A 16366-nucleotide genomic window follows, 5' to 3' on the forward strand; every position below is an offset into this window, starting at 1 on the left:
CATTCCTCTGGAAAACTCGGAGTAATGATTTCTTAAGTTTTAGTCTCTCGTACAATGTCATTACTGAGTTCTCTTTTCTACTTGTTCACGCAGCTCCCCCTCCCTCACTTTCACGTGCACGCACACTACACACGCAAAGGAGCACATATGAATTCGTAGAGAGCCACTTTAATTTCTTTGCAGTACTTACGTTCTGCTTTCGTCGGTAACTCTGAGTACTGGGGCAATGAAATCTGTAGTACCGAGGTTGATACAATCGATTAAATCACTCTCAATGTGTCGCCTTATATTAAAAGCCATGTCTACAAGAAAACGTGTTTGGGAAGAATGTATTTTGAAATGCAATATGACTGATATGGAAAGTTTAGATAATGGACATTACCAGCCGAAATAGCTCAGTTGGGAGAGCGTTAGACTGAAGATCTAAAGGTCCCTGGTTCAATCCCGGGTTTCGGCATCCGGTGGCTGGACTACGTTTTTTTCTTTCGTTCAAATTTTAATTTAGGCCTGACCAACTAATCCTTTCAATGATTTTATTTGCATTCATTTCATCCCGTATTCCACCTGCCTTTCATTCCATTGGATTTGTTATATTCCTTATGCAAACAGGAAAAATTTAACTCAAAATTTGAGTGTATGTATATTTTTATTAAGCTTCGTAAGTGCCAACGTATGAAACTCCCGGCCCTTGAGTCAGTCTATTGCTTCTGTTAAATACTAATAAAAATATCTTATGTTACAACAATTTTTGTCTTATTATATTACATCATGATCCTTCTTTACGATTTCCATTACAATTTCAAATTGTTTCTGACAATACCTTCTACCTAGTTTGCGCTACAAGCCTCTCTCGAGGTTTCTGTATATTTCTTTTTCACCATTTACATTTGTTTTCTTAAAACAAAAGCACTTCATTTTTTTAATCGTCATAACGACATTCTTTCTCTTTTCGTTTTTCTAATTGTAACACTGAAAATGTCATTACAGTATTAAATATTAGACATAATGTCGAAACTATAGCGTCATCTATACAAAGGATAATCCTGTGGATACAAAATATAAGCTACAACACGTTACGAAATGTTCCAAAAATTATAAGATTTCTGTTTATAATAACTGGAGTACTTGGTAACGCGTTGAACTGCTACGGTGCCAATCTTGAGAATCTGGTTTTCACAAAACAAGAAAGAACTCGCTCAATCAAGAGATTACAGCTGCAAACTCTGTGAAAATATTTATCCATTGGGGAGTAATTTGAAAAATTAAAACCAAGTGATGATACATAAATTGTTGAGCGAAGGTGATGGATGGAAAAGTCGGGTTGACGATTTCTCAAATTTTGGTTTCCTCAATAATATAAATCATTTCTGTGTTATCATTTCTATTTGCTTTCTCCTGTCTGTGAAAAGAATGTGGTTTGATATACAATGCGATTGACATGGAAAGGTTAGATAAAATCAGTCACCAGCCGAAATAGCTCAGTTGGGAGAGCGTTAGACTGAAGATCTAAAGGTCCCTGGTTCTATCCCGGGTTTCGGCATCCGGTGGCTGGTCTGCTTATTTTTTTCCTTTTCCTTCTTCATATTCTGTTTTCCTTCATGTTGTAGTTCTAGGCCTGACCAACTGTTCTTTTCAATGATTATATTTGCATTCATTTCATCCCAGATCCCAGCTACCTTTCATTCCTCTGGAAAACTCGGAGTTATGATTTCTTAAGTTTTGGTCTCTCGTATAATGTCAATACTGAGTACTCTTTTCTACTTGCTCACGCACCTCCCCCTCCCTCTCTTTCACGCGCACGCACATACACACGCAAAGGAGCACATATGAATTCGTAGAGAGCCACTTTAATTTCTTTGCAGTACTTACGTTCTGCTTTCGTCGGTAACTCTGAGTACTGGGGCAAGAATTGTATTTTGAAATGCAATATGACTGACATGGAAAGTTTAGACAGATCCTATTACCAGCCGAAATAGCTCAGTTGGGAGAGCGTTAGACTGAAGATCTAAAGGTCCCTGGTTTAATCCCGGGTTTCGGCATACGGTGGCTGGACTACGTTTTTTTCTTTCGTTCAAATTTTAATTTAGACCTGACCAACTAATCCTTTCAATGATTTTATTTGCATTCATTTCATCCCGTATTCCACCTGCCTTTCATTCCATTGGATTTGTTATATTCCTTATGCAAACAGGAAAAATTTAACTCAAAATTTGAGTGTATGTATATTTTTATTAAGCTTCGTAAGTGCCAACGTATGAAACTCCCGGCCCTTGAGTCACTCTATTGCTTCTGTTAAATACTAATAAAAATATCTTATATTACATCAATTTTTGTCTTATTATATTACATCATGATCCTTCTTTACGATTTCCATTACAATTTCAAGTTGTTTCTGACAATACCTTCTACCTAGTTTGCGCTACAAGCCTCTCTCGAGGTTTCTGTATATTTCTTTTTCACCATTTACATTTGTTTTCTTAAAACAAAAGCACTTCATTTTTTTAATCGTCATAACGACATTCTTTCTCTTTTCGTTTTTCTAATTGTAACACTGAAAATGTCATTACAGTATTAAATATTAGACATGATGTCGAAACTATTGCGTCATCTATACAAAGGATAATCCTGTGGATACAAAATATAAGCTACAACACGTTACGAAATGTTCCAATAATTATAAGATTTCTGTTTATAATAACTGGAGAACTTGGTAACGCGTTGAACTGCTACGGTGCCAATCTTGAGAATCTGCTTTTTACAAAACAAGAAAGAACTCGCTCAATCAAGAGATTACAGCTGCAAACTCTGTGAAAATATTTATCCATTGGGGAGTAATTTGAAAAATTAAAACCAAGTGATGATACATAAATTGTTGAGCGAAGGTGATGGATGGAAAAGTCGGGTTGACGATTTCTCAAGTTTTGGTTTCTTCAATAATATAAATCATTTCTGTGTAATCATTTCTATTTGCTTTCACCTGTCTGTGAAAAGAATGTGGTTTGATATACAATGCGATTGACACGGAAAGGTTAGACAAAACCATTCACCTGCCGAAATAGCTCAGTTGGGAGAGCGTTAGACTGAAGATCTAAAGGTCCCTGGTTCAATCCCGGGTTTCGGCATCCGGTGGCTGGTCTGCTTTTCTTTTTTTTTTCTTCTTCCGTTCTGCGCATTCAAGTTTTAGTCTAGGTTTCACCAACAGTTCCTTTCAATGATTTTATTTTCATTCATTTCATCCCGGATTCCGCTCACCTTTCATTCCACTGGATTTATAATATTATATTACAAGTATGGTGATGCAAATAAAAAAAAAATAGAACTCATAATATGAGTGTATGTATATTTGTATTAGGCTCCACAAGTGCTAACGCATGAGACTGTCGGCCGTTGGGCCACTCTATTGCTTCTGCTAAATATTAATACAATTATAATTTACAACAATTTTCACTGACTCACTACCAATTTTTGTCTAAGCTTCATGTTTCTTTTTCAAGACTTTCATTACAGTCTCAAACGATTTCTGACAACACCTTTCACTTAGCTTGCACTACAAACCTTATATCTCTCGAGGATTTTGTTTATTTCTCATTCACCATTTACATTTTTTTCCTTAAAACAAAAACCACTTTTTTAATCGTCTTAACGACATTTTTTTCTCTTTTTATTCTTACTGTGACACTGAAAATGTCATTACGGTATTACTTAATATATTAGACATAGTGTCGATGCTATAACGACATCCATACGAAGGATAATCCCGTGGATACAGAATATAAACTGCAGCACGTTACCAAGTGCTGCAATAATCATCAGATTTCTACTTGTAACGCGACGAATTGCATCGGTACTAATCTTGCTGGGTTACGCAAAACCAGAAAGATTTCGCTTAATCAAGAGATTACATTTACAAGCTATTAATGATGCTGTGAAAACAAGTAAAACGTTCAAGAAGCTTAGCATCGCTGTGTAGTAAGAACTTGCCTCCCAACCACACAGTTTGGGGTTCACTCCCACTGTGTGACACCTTGGGCTAATGTCTTCTGCTGTAAACTCAAGCTGACTAAAGCCTTGTGAATGGATTTGGTAGATAGGAACTGAAAGAAGGACTGCTGCAGTAAGTGTGTGAGTCTGAGAGGGGAATATGTTGAATAAAATCATAATTAACTGATCCTCCTGTATTTTCTTTTACCCAAAGCCAAGAACTTTTCAGCACTCCCTCGTACGTATTAGATTATGCTATTGGTACTGCGTAAATTTCAATAAAGCGCCTCGTCTCATGACTAGAAAATGATTATTTCTCCACTGGTGAGTTATGCGAAAAATAAAAACAGGAAAACTCACATACATATATTTTTGATCGAATGTCAGGAACGGAAAACTCAGAGCAACAATTTCTTTTCTGCTTCTTCTCACTCAAATGCTCTCTCTCTCTCTCTCTCTCTCTCTCTCTCTCTCTCTCTCTCTCTCTCTCTCTCTCTCTCTCTTTCTCTCTCTCTCTTACACACACACACGTAAAAAGGCGTACACATGAATTCGTAGACAGCCACTTTAAATTCTTTGCAGTACTTACGTTCTGATTTCATCGGTAACCCCGGCTACTGGGGTCAATGAAATCTAGTATTGTGTTTGATATATATAATCGATTAAAATACTCTCAGTTTGTCGCCTTTTGTTAAAAGCCGTTATCTACAGCAAAATATCTTTGGCAAGAATGTACTGTGAGATACAATACGATTGACATAGAAAGTTTAGATAAAAACATTCACCAGCCGAAATAGCTCAGTTGGGAGAGCGTTAGACTGAAGATCCAAAGGTCCCTGGTTCAATCCCTGGTTTCGGCATCCGGTGGCTGGACTATTTTTATTCTATTTTCGTTCGAAATTTGCTTTTGTCTTGAACTATTTTTGTCCTGAACTATTCCTTTCATTGCTACTTTTTCGACCTAACTTCAACTCCAGGTTCTAGCTATTCCATCTAGATTCTGTCTCAAACACTGTGTTAATATTATTATATTAACATCTATTTTCTGCGACTATCTCAGTTCACATGTTTCTTCTTCACGATTTGTTTTATAGCCTCAAACGATTTCTTATTCTTCTTTTCACTGAGCTTGCATCACAACTCTTTCATCTTTTGAGAACACCTGTGATCCTGTTCACTTCTATCCACAGTTTATTATTCGCATCGGTCACTTACTACCGCTTCACCGACGTGCCCTCTCCCGGTTCTTGTCTTACCAAAATGGAGCACCTACTCTTCCGTTTTCTGTGGAAGGGACACGTTCCACTGGTCAGGCGCTCTATTTGCTAAATCCGCTAAATGGGGTGGGTGGGGGGCTGGGTATACTGTGGCTATCGATGCGCAGAGATGCGCTGAGGCAGCGGTATCTCCAGCGTTTCTTAGACGGTGAGCAGATGTGGTCGCCGTTTGTCAGACACGATTTCCAGCATCCCGTCTCTTTGATTGAGCTGCAGTCCGGGATCAAACTTAGACGGAGACAGGGCGCCTGGCACCAAGAGTGCCGCCAGGCGCTCTTACTTCTCTGCCAGTCGGACAGTACGGTCGGTGGAAGTTCCACTCAGACGTTCTGAAGAGGGTTTGTGGTGGGTAAATGCGACGACGTTATCGGAGAGACTCTGGGTGTCAACGAGAATGAGTTGGCTGGTTTGTTCCGGAGAACTTTTGGGCCGGGGCCTATGGATAATTTCCAGAAATCCTTGGGCTGGCGGTGCTACCGCGAGGCACTGCTTGTTTGGGATAAACTTTATAGGCACGGGAGTGCAGTCAGCCGGGCTTGCACGTTCTCGTCCAGTGCCCGAGTATTTCTGTCTTGTGGGTTTATGTTGAACACCTGCTGTCGCGCGTGGGACGGATCCGGTTAACTGCTGAGTCCGGTAGAGCTCCAACAGAACGTTTGTCTCATAGGGACAACAAGGATTATTAGGAGGGTTCTAAGCACTTGAAAGACTGCTGAAAACTTGTGGATATCTAAGATTACGGGCTGATTACTACCTAACTCAGATACCAGGAAACCCCAAAATGGCTGAAGTTCAAAAGATAGTGCTCATGGGAACTGCCCATATCCTACGTAAAATACTGTCTATGTGATCTCAAATTTTAAAACAAACACATAATTTTCTTATGGTTTCTTAAACATTCTCTAGAACAACACTATGTACAAATCCAAATATATGGTACTCTAGGCATAACACCTACATGAACTTCTAACTTGTTGTCTCTTGAGGTCTCTGGGTGAGACTTGGATCCAACTAGTACAAATGCAAAACAAAAGTCAAATATAAAATATTAATAATAATAATAATAACATGATGATAAATATCATCATCATCATCATTGTTATTTTTATCGTCTTAACGATATTTCTTCCTTTCGTTCTAATCTTAACATAAAAAAAAAAACCTCCGAAAAAGTCATCACTTTAGTACCTACCTGAGACATGATGTCGTGCCTAGAACGAAATTCACATAAAAGATAATCCTGAGATACAAATATAATAATCTACTGTAGTATGTAGGACATAACGACACAATATCTGAGAATGCTGGTGAAATGTCCCAGTCAAGACGTCAATAAAATGCAAGATATAATGATCTGAGTAGGATTATCATGTCTGTCCTGCTAAGCTTGCCTTTTATTGAAGTCTTGGCGGGAAAATTATGCGGAATAGTTAAAATGAGATGCTCTGAATATGTCAACTTAATGTCAAAGATTAGTGAAAAAGGAAACAACTGTGACGAACTGATGAGAAATCCAGGGTCTTATATATATATATATATATATATGGAGTTCACCTTCATTCTGGAAAACACAGTTTATATATATATATATATATATATATATATATATATATATATAAAAAACTGTGTTTTCCAGAATGAAGGTGAACTCCATTCTCCATGTGATTGGCTGGGAAAATTGCCAAGACACTAGGATATATACCTACTTTTCTTAACATGAAACCAATAGTAGCCTTAATTCATAAATAAAGAAATTATATCCACCAATGAAGTGTTGAGCACTTGTCTTCATTGTACAACATATACGTATATATAATATATATATATATATATATATATATATATATATATATATATATATATATATATATATATATATACAATGTTAATTCTCTAAATGAAGTATTAACAGTAACTGCACGATAAAGTGTAGTATATTGCCACTTAAGTGTGGCTGACCCCTAGGGGTGGATGTTACTGTTGCTTTTAGCCCCAGGAGGACATCAGCTGGAGGAGATGTCCTCCTGGGGCTAAAAGCAACAGTAACATCCACCCCTAGGGGTCAGCCACACTTAAGTGGCAATATACTACACTTTATATATATATATATATATATATATATACAGAGAGAGAGAGAGAGAGAGAGAGAGAGAGAGAGAGAGAGAGAGAGAGAGAGAGAGAGAGAGAGAGAGAGAGAGAGAAAGAGAGATAGAGAGAGAGAGAGAGAGAGAGATAGAGAGAGAGAGACAAACAGAAATGAAAGAGCCCTGTGAAATGGAGCAGAGTCCTGATACGACATGTCTGACCTTTCTTAAATCACCCACTTAATCCAGGACTTAACCACTAGGTCCATCACTTCAATGTAGATGGTGGCATTGATCCTAAAACCCTACAGAAAGAAGTGAGAGGGCCCCATTACTCACAAACCCCAGGACCATCAAAGCCACCTGTCATTGAACTCAAAGGACTGAGTCATGTTTAAGAAGCTGATGATCTCTGAGTTAATTTGGTACAGTATAGCTTTTCATTTCCCATGCCTGGATGGAATCTATTATTACAAGTTTCTAGAAATCGATAATGTACGACAATATCATCACCAGCCGAAATAGCTCAGTTGGGAGAGCGTTAGACTGAAGATATAAAGGTCCCTGGTTCAATCCCGGGTTTCGGCATCCGGTGGCTGGTCTGCTTATTTTTTTCCTTTTCCTTCTTCATATTCTGTTTTCATTCATGTTTTAGCCTAGTCCTGACCAACTGTTCTTTTCAATGATTTTATTTGCATTCATTTCATCCCGGATCCCAACTACCTTTCATTCCTCTGGTTATGTATTTTATTACAGGTATGGTGATAAGTGCCCTCGCACAAAAGTCTCGGACCTAGAGTCACTCTGTTGTTTCTGCTAAATATTAATAAAGATGTAATATTTTACATCAATTTTCAGCGACTTACTACCAATTTTTGTCTAAGCCTCATGTTTCTTTTTTACGACTTCCATTAGTCTCAAACTATCTCTGCTTATATCTTTCACCCAATTTGCACCACAAGCCTAGTATCTCTCGAGGATTCTATCTATTTCCTATTCACCATTTAAACTTTTGGTGGAGATGGAGTATATGTAATCTGGGTATACCCCCCCCTTTTAAATTTTGTTTTTTTTTTACGGAATCCCACGTTTTAGGCTATGGAGATTCCGATTCTGAAAAAATTTTTTCAAAAATCTCAATTTCAAAATTTCGACCCCCCCCCCCCCGGTTTTATATAGATCCACAGGGTAAACCTAACCCTAACTCAAACCCTAACCCTAACCCTAACCCTAACCCTAACCCTAACCCTGACCGTAATCCTGACCCTAACCCTAACCCTAACTCTGACCATAACCCTAACCCTAACACTAGTTTTGTGAGATTTGGCTGTTATTTCTAGCATGTAAATAGCCTGCTTGGTGGTGGGGGGGAGGTGAAATTTTTCAAAATTTTTTTTTTCAGAATCGGAATCTCCATAGCCTAAAACGTGGGATTCCGTAAAAAAAAACTTTAATAAATAAGGTGGGGGGGGGGGGGGGAAGGTTCAGATTACATATAGTCCATGACGTCGAGGCTATAACGAAATCCACACAAAAGATAATCCTGTGAATACAAACAAAATATAAGCTGCAACACGTTACAAAGTGCACCAATAATCATAAGATTTTTATTTGTAATTACTGGAGCACTTAAGTATCGTGACGAACTGCCTCTGTATCAATCTTGAGAATCTGGGTTTCGCAAAACCAAAAAGAACTCGCCTAATCAAGATATTACAGTTACAAGCTATTAAAAACACTGAAAATATATAACACATTGAATAAGTATAACATATATTATAATGTACAAATGAAATGACATTCATATTTGCACGCATCTGTTCCTGTGTGCAAACACATGTACAGGCATATGTGCATGTATAGATATGTTTATTAATACATGCACACGTGCGTACATTTCTTACATCGCTGTGTAAATTCCAATGAAAGAGTCTAATCTCTAGGCTAGAAAATGATTATTTTAACATTTAATTAGAAAGATTAAAACCAAGTAATCATATATATTGTTGAGCGAAGGTGACAGATGGAAAACTCGGAGTAACGATTTCTGAAGTTTTAGTCTCACGTGCAATGTCATTACGGAGTCCTCTTTTCTACTTGCTCACACACCTCTCTTTCATTCGCGCGTACACATACACACCAGATTCTCAAGATTGGCACCGTAGCAGTTCAACGCGTTACCAAGTACTCCAGTTATTATAAACAGAAATCTTATAATTATTGGAACATTTCGTAACGTGTTGTAGCTTATATTTTGTATCCACAGGATTATCCTTTGTATAGATGACGCAATAGTTTCGACATCATGTCTAATATTTAATACTGTAATGACATTTTCAGTGTTACAATTAGACTTTTGTGCGAGGGCACTTATCACCATATCTGTAATATAATACATATCCAGAGGAATGAAAGGTAGTTGGGATCCGGGATGAAATGAATGCAAATAAAATCATTGAAAAGAACAGTTGGTCAGGAGTAGGCTAAAACATGAATGAAAACAGAATATGAAGAACGAAAAGGAAAAAAATTAGCAGACCAGCCACCGGATGCCGAAACCCGGGACCTTTAGATCTTCAGTCTAACGCTCTCCTAACTGAGCTATTTCGGCTGGTGAAGATATTTATTCCGCCGAGGTCGACTTTGCTTTTCATCCTTTCGGGGTCGATAAAATAAGTACCAGTTGATACCTGGAATCGATGTAATCTGCTTAACGCTTCTTCGAAATTACTGGCCTAGGGCTAAAATTTGAAACCAATATAAGAATCAATTACCGAGCACTGTTTTCTCCTTGTTCTCTCTCAGCTGCTCACACAACCTCCCCTGCCATACTCTCTCGCGCACTCACTCACACAGACATGAATACACAGAGAATATTTGAATATTTTGCGAAACTTTATTACGTTCTGCTTTCTGCTGAAACTCGGTGCTGGAGTCAGTAAAATATGTAGAAGTGAAGTTCTGAGTTGATGTATATATTATATAGTTTTTGTGGTGTATATCGCACGAAAAATTTTCAATTTTTTAGGAATAATATGGAGGATTAAAATTATCAAAAATAATTACATTTTATTAGTATGAAAAGTATGGTTGTTTTCCAAACATTTGGTTTAATAGTAAAGACTCCTCCAATACACCTTTTATGTAAAAGATCCAATAACGACAGTAAAAATTGATTGATATACAATACGCGTGAAATAGATAGTTTTGAGAACCGCGCTTACCAGCCGAAATAGCTCAGTTGGGAGAGCGTTAGACTGAAGATCTAAAGGTCCCTGGTTCGATCCCGGGTTTCGGCAGTTTGTGGCTCATTTTTTCGTTCAAAATTCATCACGAAGAACTATTCCTTTCGCTGATTTTTTCGTTCTTTATTTCATATCGGATTCGACCCATCTTCGATTCCAGGTTCCTGCGATTTCATCTAGCTTGTCTAAGGTGCCACGAGGAGATGAAATATATTGCAAATTGATCCTAAGTCATCCGGACGTGATGGGCAACATGGAAATACGTACGCGCATGTACATGCATATCTATCTCCCTATATGCACACACACACACACACATACACACACACACACGCACACACACACACACACACTAGCAATGCATGCTGGCGTTGCCCGGGTGTTATGAACTACAGCCACATTGTATTATTTGTTCCTTTCTTGTGGGCAGAATCGTCACACGAGGTGTATGAAATAAACGACTCCTTATAAACATGTTTTTCGGTAATTTTCTGATGAACAACGCTTCAGCTTCCGTTTACCAAATTCAGTCACCGAGTCTGTGGTTGGCCTAGGGCTATAGTAGAAAATACTCGCCCAAGGTACTATGTAGAGGGACTGAACGTGGAACCATGTGGTTGGGAAGCAAACTTCTAAACCACAAAGTCATTCTTAGACCTAATGTGCGTGCGCGCGAGTGTTTGCATTTGTTGTTAAATAATGTCCCACTATATCTCAAAGTTAGCAGTCCATCAATCAGAGATCTATAAAATAAATGCCAGATTGAAATACGTACTGAGGTCAGTATGATCGATTAAAGTTTTGAAGGTGATACCCCAGTGGAAAGACTAAACCCAGTAAAAGAATATTTAAAGAGTTAATGGCTTCGAATTAAAGGTAATAGATTACTAACAAGATAATGAGTTCAAAAGTTCATATTGAACTTCCACTCTATATGATAACACTATATGTACATCTCAATCTACTTGACTTCAAACAACTAACAATTGTAATTTGAAGTTGAATGGTTAGCAGTAAGAAAGATGTCCAGATTTCTTTAAAAAATCATTGTGCAAAATATTCTGAGAAAAAGTATTTTTTTCACCACAACAAAAATAAACACTCAGAGAGATGTCTCTATGGTAACTTGAGCTACTTCAAATAGCAGCCAAATCTCTCATAAAAAGAAAGACAGATTTACAGTATTTCAGGTAGAAAAAAAAAAACAAAAAAAAACAAAAAAACTATGCGATGGGTCTACTACACGAGAGGCAACTCTGGGTTAAACAAAACAGACAAACATACTTCACATTAAAAGATTATTTACTAAATAATACTAATAAATGGCCCAGTGGTTAGGGCAGCGGACTCGCGGTCGGAGGATCGCGGTTTCGATTCCCAGACCAGGCGTTGTGTGTATTTATTGAGCGAAAACACCTACAGCTTCGCGAGGATCCGGCAGGGGGTGGTGGTGACCCCTGTTGTACTCTCTCGCCCCAACTTTCTCTCACTCTTTCTTCCTGTTTCTTAGGTAACGCTGCGATGGACTGGCATCTCGTCCAGTTGGGGGGGGGGGAACACATACGCCATAGGAACCGGGAAACCGGGCCTATGAGCCTGGCTAGGCTTTAAAAAAAAAGGGCGAAAAAAAGAAAAGAATACTAATAAAGTTGACGGTATATTTTCGAAGTTTCATTTCCTGGTAAAACTATGTATTTTAAGATTGTTCAGGAAGAGTTGCTCCCCTTAGCTAAAGACTCAAAATTGAGCGTCCTGAGCTCGTTTTCAAGGTTGTTTTTGTAGTAAAAAGAAGTTGTGCAAAAAACATACTTTATTTTGTAGTGAAAGGACTACTGAATCTTTTGATACCTCATACGTCAAAATCGGCTACTCAGTTTTCGAATCCGTAAGATACATACGCACACACACACACACACACACACACACACACACACACACACACACACACACACACACACACACACACACATAAACTCTGTTTTATTATATATATATATATATATATATATATATATATATATATATATATATATATATATATATATATATATATATATTAATTTGACATGGTATGTCATAAGTGTCTGTATACTGTGTTTTTTGTCAATTTAGTTATAAAATAAGCAGATTAATCAACGGAATACATTGTCTGCAAGTCGATGGATACCGCATATTCTCCTCCATTTTCTCATTGCTATATATATATATATATATATATATAAACAAATAATAAATGAGTATATGCATATATACGTACATGTGTGTGCATACCTACGTTTACCTGTATATATAGGTGCATATCTGGGTACAGGACGTTGCAAACAAAACGTAGACAAGAAAATAATAATAACCAAAGTACAGAAAACACACAAGCCACATAGAGAACATTTTCCTTCATCAGCTACCCCCGTTTTAACACCGGCGTTTCGAATGGCTGTGTGATAAATAGCTTCCTTACCAACCACATGGTTCTGGGTTCATTCCCACTGCGTGGCACCTTGGGCAAGTGTCTTCTACTATAGCCTTGGGCCGACCAAAATGAATTTGGTAGAGGGAAACTGAAAGAAGCCCGTCGTATATATGCATGTGTGTGTATATATTTGTGTGTCTGTGGTTGTTCCCCCAACATCGCTTGACAACCGATGGTGGTATGTTTACGTCCCCGTAACTTAGCGGTTCGGCAAAAGTGACTGAGAGAATAAGTACTAGGCATACAAAGAATAAGTTTTTGGCCGGAGTACAAATAATTTGATTGATATAACACACACACGCACACACTTAAAGGAACTCACACTTCTATTTCTTGGCAAACTCCCTCCCTCCTTCCCTCCTTCCCTCCACCTCTCTCTCTCTCTCCCTCTCTCTCTCCCTCTCTCTCTCCCTCTCTCCCTCTCTCTCTCTCTCCCTCTCTCTCTCTCCCTCTCCCCCCCCTCTCTCTCTCTCCCTCCTCCCCTCTCTCTCTCACACACACGGAAAGCTACCGTAGGTGGCAGGAACAGCAGAAAATTTCCCACTGAAGTTATAATATTACATCAGTTTTCAGTAACTTTCTTCTATTTTATGTATAGTCCTAATGCACTTCACGACTTGTATTACAATCTCAAAAACGATTTCTGTCGCCATCATTCGCCCAGTTTTGCACCATATGCCTTGCATCTTCAGAAGAAATCCTTGAACTTTTTCACTTTTCATCTGCTAGCTGCATTTCTGATTTTTTCTTAAAACACAGCTTGATTTTTCTTAAAGCACCGCGACACCAGCCGAAATAGCTCAACCGGGAGAGCATTAAACTGGAAATCTAAAAAACCCTGGTTCAATCCTACGTTTCGGAAACCTTTGGGTGGTCTGTTTTCGTTCAAATTTTATTTTAGGTCTGATGACCTGTTCCTCTCAATGATCTTTTTTCGTCTTTCATTTCATATCGGATTCGACCCATCTTCGACTCTCGCTTCCAACTATTTCATCTAGTTTGTCTGTCAAACGTTAGATTTTTAGAATTATGTTACATAACTTTTTGCGTGTTTCTTCCATCTTATGTATAAACCTCACGTTCTTTACGACTTATCTTGCAGTCTCAAATGATTTCTGAATCCACCTTTCGCTCAGTTTGTGCTAGAAGCCTTGAATTTTTCCACTTTTCATCCATCATTTTCCTTTTACATATTTTCACAGTGTCTCTAATAACTTCTAGCGCTAATCTTTTCAGAGATTTCAGAAAAAGAAAATGAAAGTGGAACAATTCAATGATTTCCTCTGAAGGCTTCTGGCACAAACTGGGCGAAAGGTGGATTCAGAAACCATGTGCCTTGCAGCTTCAGAGAACATCCTGCAAAATTTTCACTTTTTATCCGCTATCTGCATTTTTGTTTTTGCTTAAAACAAAAGCTTGATTTTTCTTAAAACACAGCGAGATTGATTGTTGAGAGTATTGTTACCGCCAACCGAACTAGCTCAGTTGGGAGATGGCTAGACTGAAAATCTAAAGGTCTCTGATTCAGTTCTGAGTTTCGGCATCTAGTGGCTGTTTGGATTCTTTTTTTCGTTCAAATATATTTTAGGCATGAGGACCTGTTCCTCTCAATGGTCATTTTTCGTCTTTCATTTCGTATCAGATTCGACCCATCTTCGCTTCTAGGTTCCAACTATTTCACCTAGTTTGTCTGTCAAACGTTAAATTTTAGAATTATGCGACATAAATTTTTCCGTGTTTCTTCCATCTTTTCTATAAACCTCACGCTCTTTACGACTTATCTTGCGATCTCAAATGATTTCTGAATCTACCTTTCGCCCAGTTTGTGCCAGAAGTCTTGCGTCTTCAGAGGAAATCCTTGAATTTTTCCACTTTTCATTTTTTTTTTCTGAAATCTCTGAAAAGATTAGCGCTAGAAGTTATTAGAGACACTGTGAAAATATGTAAAACATTGCGTCAGTGTAGCAGATATTATGATCTACATAAGGCATGACATCCGTATCTGCATTCATCTGTGTGTGTGTGTGTGTGTGTTGTGTGCGTGTGTGTGTGTATATGTACATGCATATATGCTTGTATGCATGCATATGTACATTATTAAATACATGTATACGTACAGATCTACACAAATGTAAGATACATACATATTGGACTATACTTTTGACGCTGTATAAATTTCAACGAAAGAGCCTAGTCTCTACGTTAGAAAATGATTATTTCTCCATTGGTGAGTAACTCTAAAAATAAAACCAGGTAACCGCTGATGTATTGTTGACCGAAGGTCATGATTGGAAAACACGGGGTAACAATTTCTGAAGTTTTGTTTTCTAGTATGATATAATAAGTCATTATTGAGAACTCTTTTCTACTTGCTCTCTCTGAAGCACTCACAAAGTTCTCTCTATCTCTCTCTCTTTCTTTCTCTGAGTTACACACATATACGCAGGCGCGCGCAAACGCACACGCACACGCCCCCCCCCCCCACAAAGTCACGAATTGCTAGAGAATATCTGAATATTTTACCGAAGTTTATTACGTTCTGCTTTCTGTTGAAACTCTGGCCGGTGAAGTCAATAAAATACGTAGAGTTTTAGCTTCGAGTTGAATATAATTCATTAAAGTCTCTCCCAATTTACCAACATTTACAATAAAAATGTCTTTGGCAGGAATAAAATTTATTTGATTGATAATCATTACGCGTGACACGGAAAGTTTCGGCAATCGTCGTGTTCACCAGCCAAAATAGCTCACTTGGGAGAGCGTTAGATTGAAGATCTAAAGGTCTCTGATTTAATCCCGTTTTTTTCTTTCGTTCTTCATATTCTAGTTTTAGTCTATGCTTGACCAACAGTTCCTTTCAATGATTTTACTTCCATTCATTTCATCCCGGATTCCACCCGCCTTTCCTTCCATTGGATTTATAATATTTAACAAGTAATGTGATGCTAACAGGAAAAATAGAACTCAAAATACGAGTGTATGTATATTTGTATTAGGCTCCACAAGTGCCAACATACGAGACTCTCGGCCCTTGAGCCACTCAGTTGCTTCTGCTAAATATTAATAAAAATATATCACATCAATTTTCAGCGACTCACTACAAATAAGCTTCATGTGTAGGGCTGGATTCATGACAGGAATTTCGCTGTGGTCTAGCTGTAGACAGGAATTTCGCTGTGGTGTAGCTAGGAAGTTGGTCAGCAGCGAAAGGGAACGAATTCTTGAATCTTCTTGTAAGTCGCACCAATCTCACTACTCCGACATTCTCCAAACCTACAGCCCTCCACATTTCCTTGTTGACACCGGCAC

At 38.1% G+C, this 16366-nt stretch overlaps 5 non-coding genes across 5 annotated transcripts; all 5 read left to right on the forward strand.

The window, feature by feature from the left end:
• The first annotated feature begins 384 nt into the window (after positions 1-384).
• Positions 385-457, forward strand: Trnaf-gaa (transfer RNA phenylalanine (anticodon GAA)). Its single transcript has one exon. It is a non-coding gene; the product is annotated as a tRNA-Phe (tRNA).
• A 1010-nt stretch (positions 458-1467) lies between these two features.
• Trnaf-gaa (transfer RNA phenylalanine (anticodon GAA)) lies at positions 1468-1540 on the forward strand. The gene has a single exon. It is a non-coding gene; the product is annotated as a tRNA-Phe (tRNA).
• Positions 1541-1966: 426 nt separating this feature from the next.
• Trnaf-gaa (transfer RNA phenylalanine (anticodon GAA)) lies at positions 1967-2039 on the forward strand. The gene has a single exon. It is a non-coding gene; the product is annotated as a tRNA-Phe (tRNA).
• Positions 2040-3049: 1010 nt separating this feature from the next.
• Positions 3050-3122, forward strand: Trnaf-gaa (transfer RNA phenylalanine (anticodon GAA)). Its single transcript has one exon. It is a non-coding gene; the product is annotated as a tRNA-Phe (tRNA).
• Positions 3123-10568: 7446 nt separating this feature from the next.
• Positions 10569-10641, forward strand: Trnaf-gaa (transfer RNA phenylalanine (anticodon GAA)). The gene has a single exon. It is a non-coding gene; the product is annotated as a tRNA-Phe (tRNA).
• The last annotated feature ends 5725 nt before the right edge of the window (positions 10642-16366 follow it).

Source organism: Octopus bimaculoides, chromosome 6 (genome assembly GCF_046866305.1).
Source record: "Octopus bimaculoides isolate indiv1 chromosome 6, ASM4686630v1, whole genome shotgun sequence".
Classification (NCBI taxonomy): domain Eukaryota; kingdom Metazoa; phylum Mollusca; class Cephalopoda; order Octopoda; family Octopodidae; genus Octopus; species Octopus bimaculoides.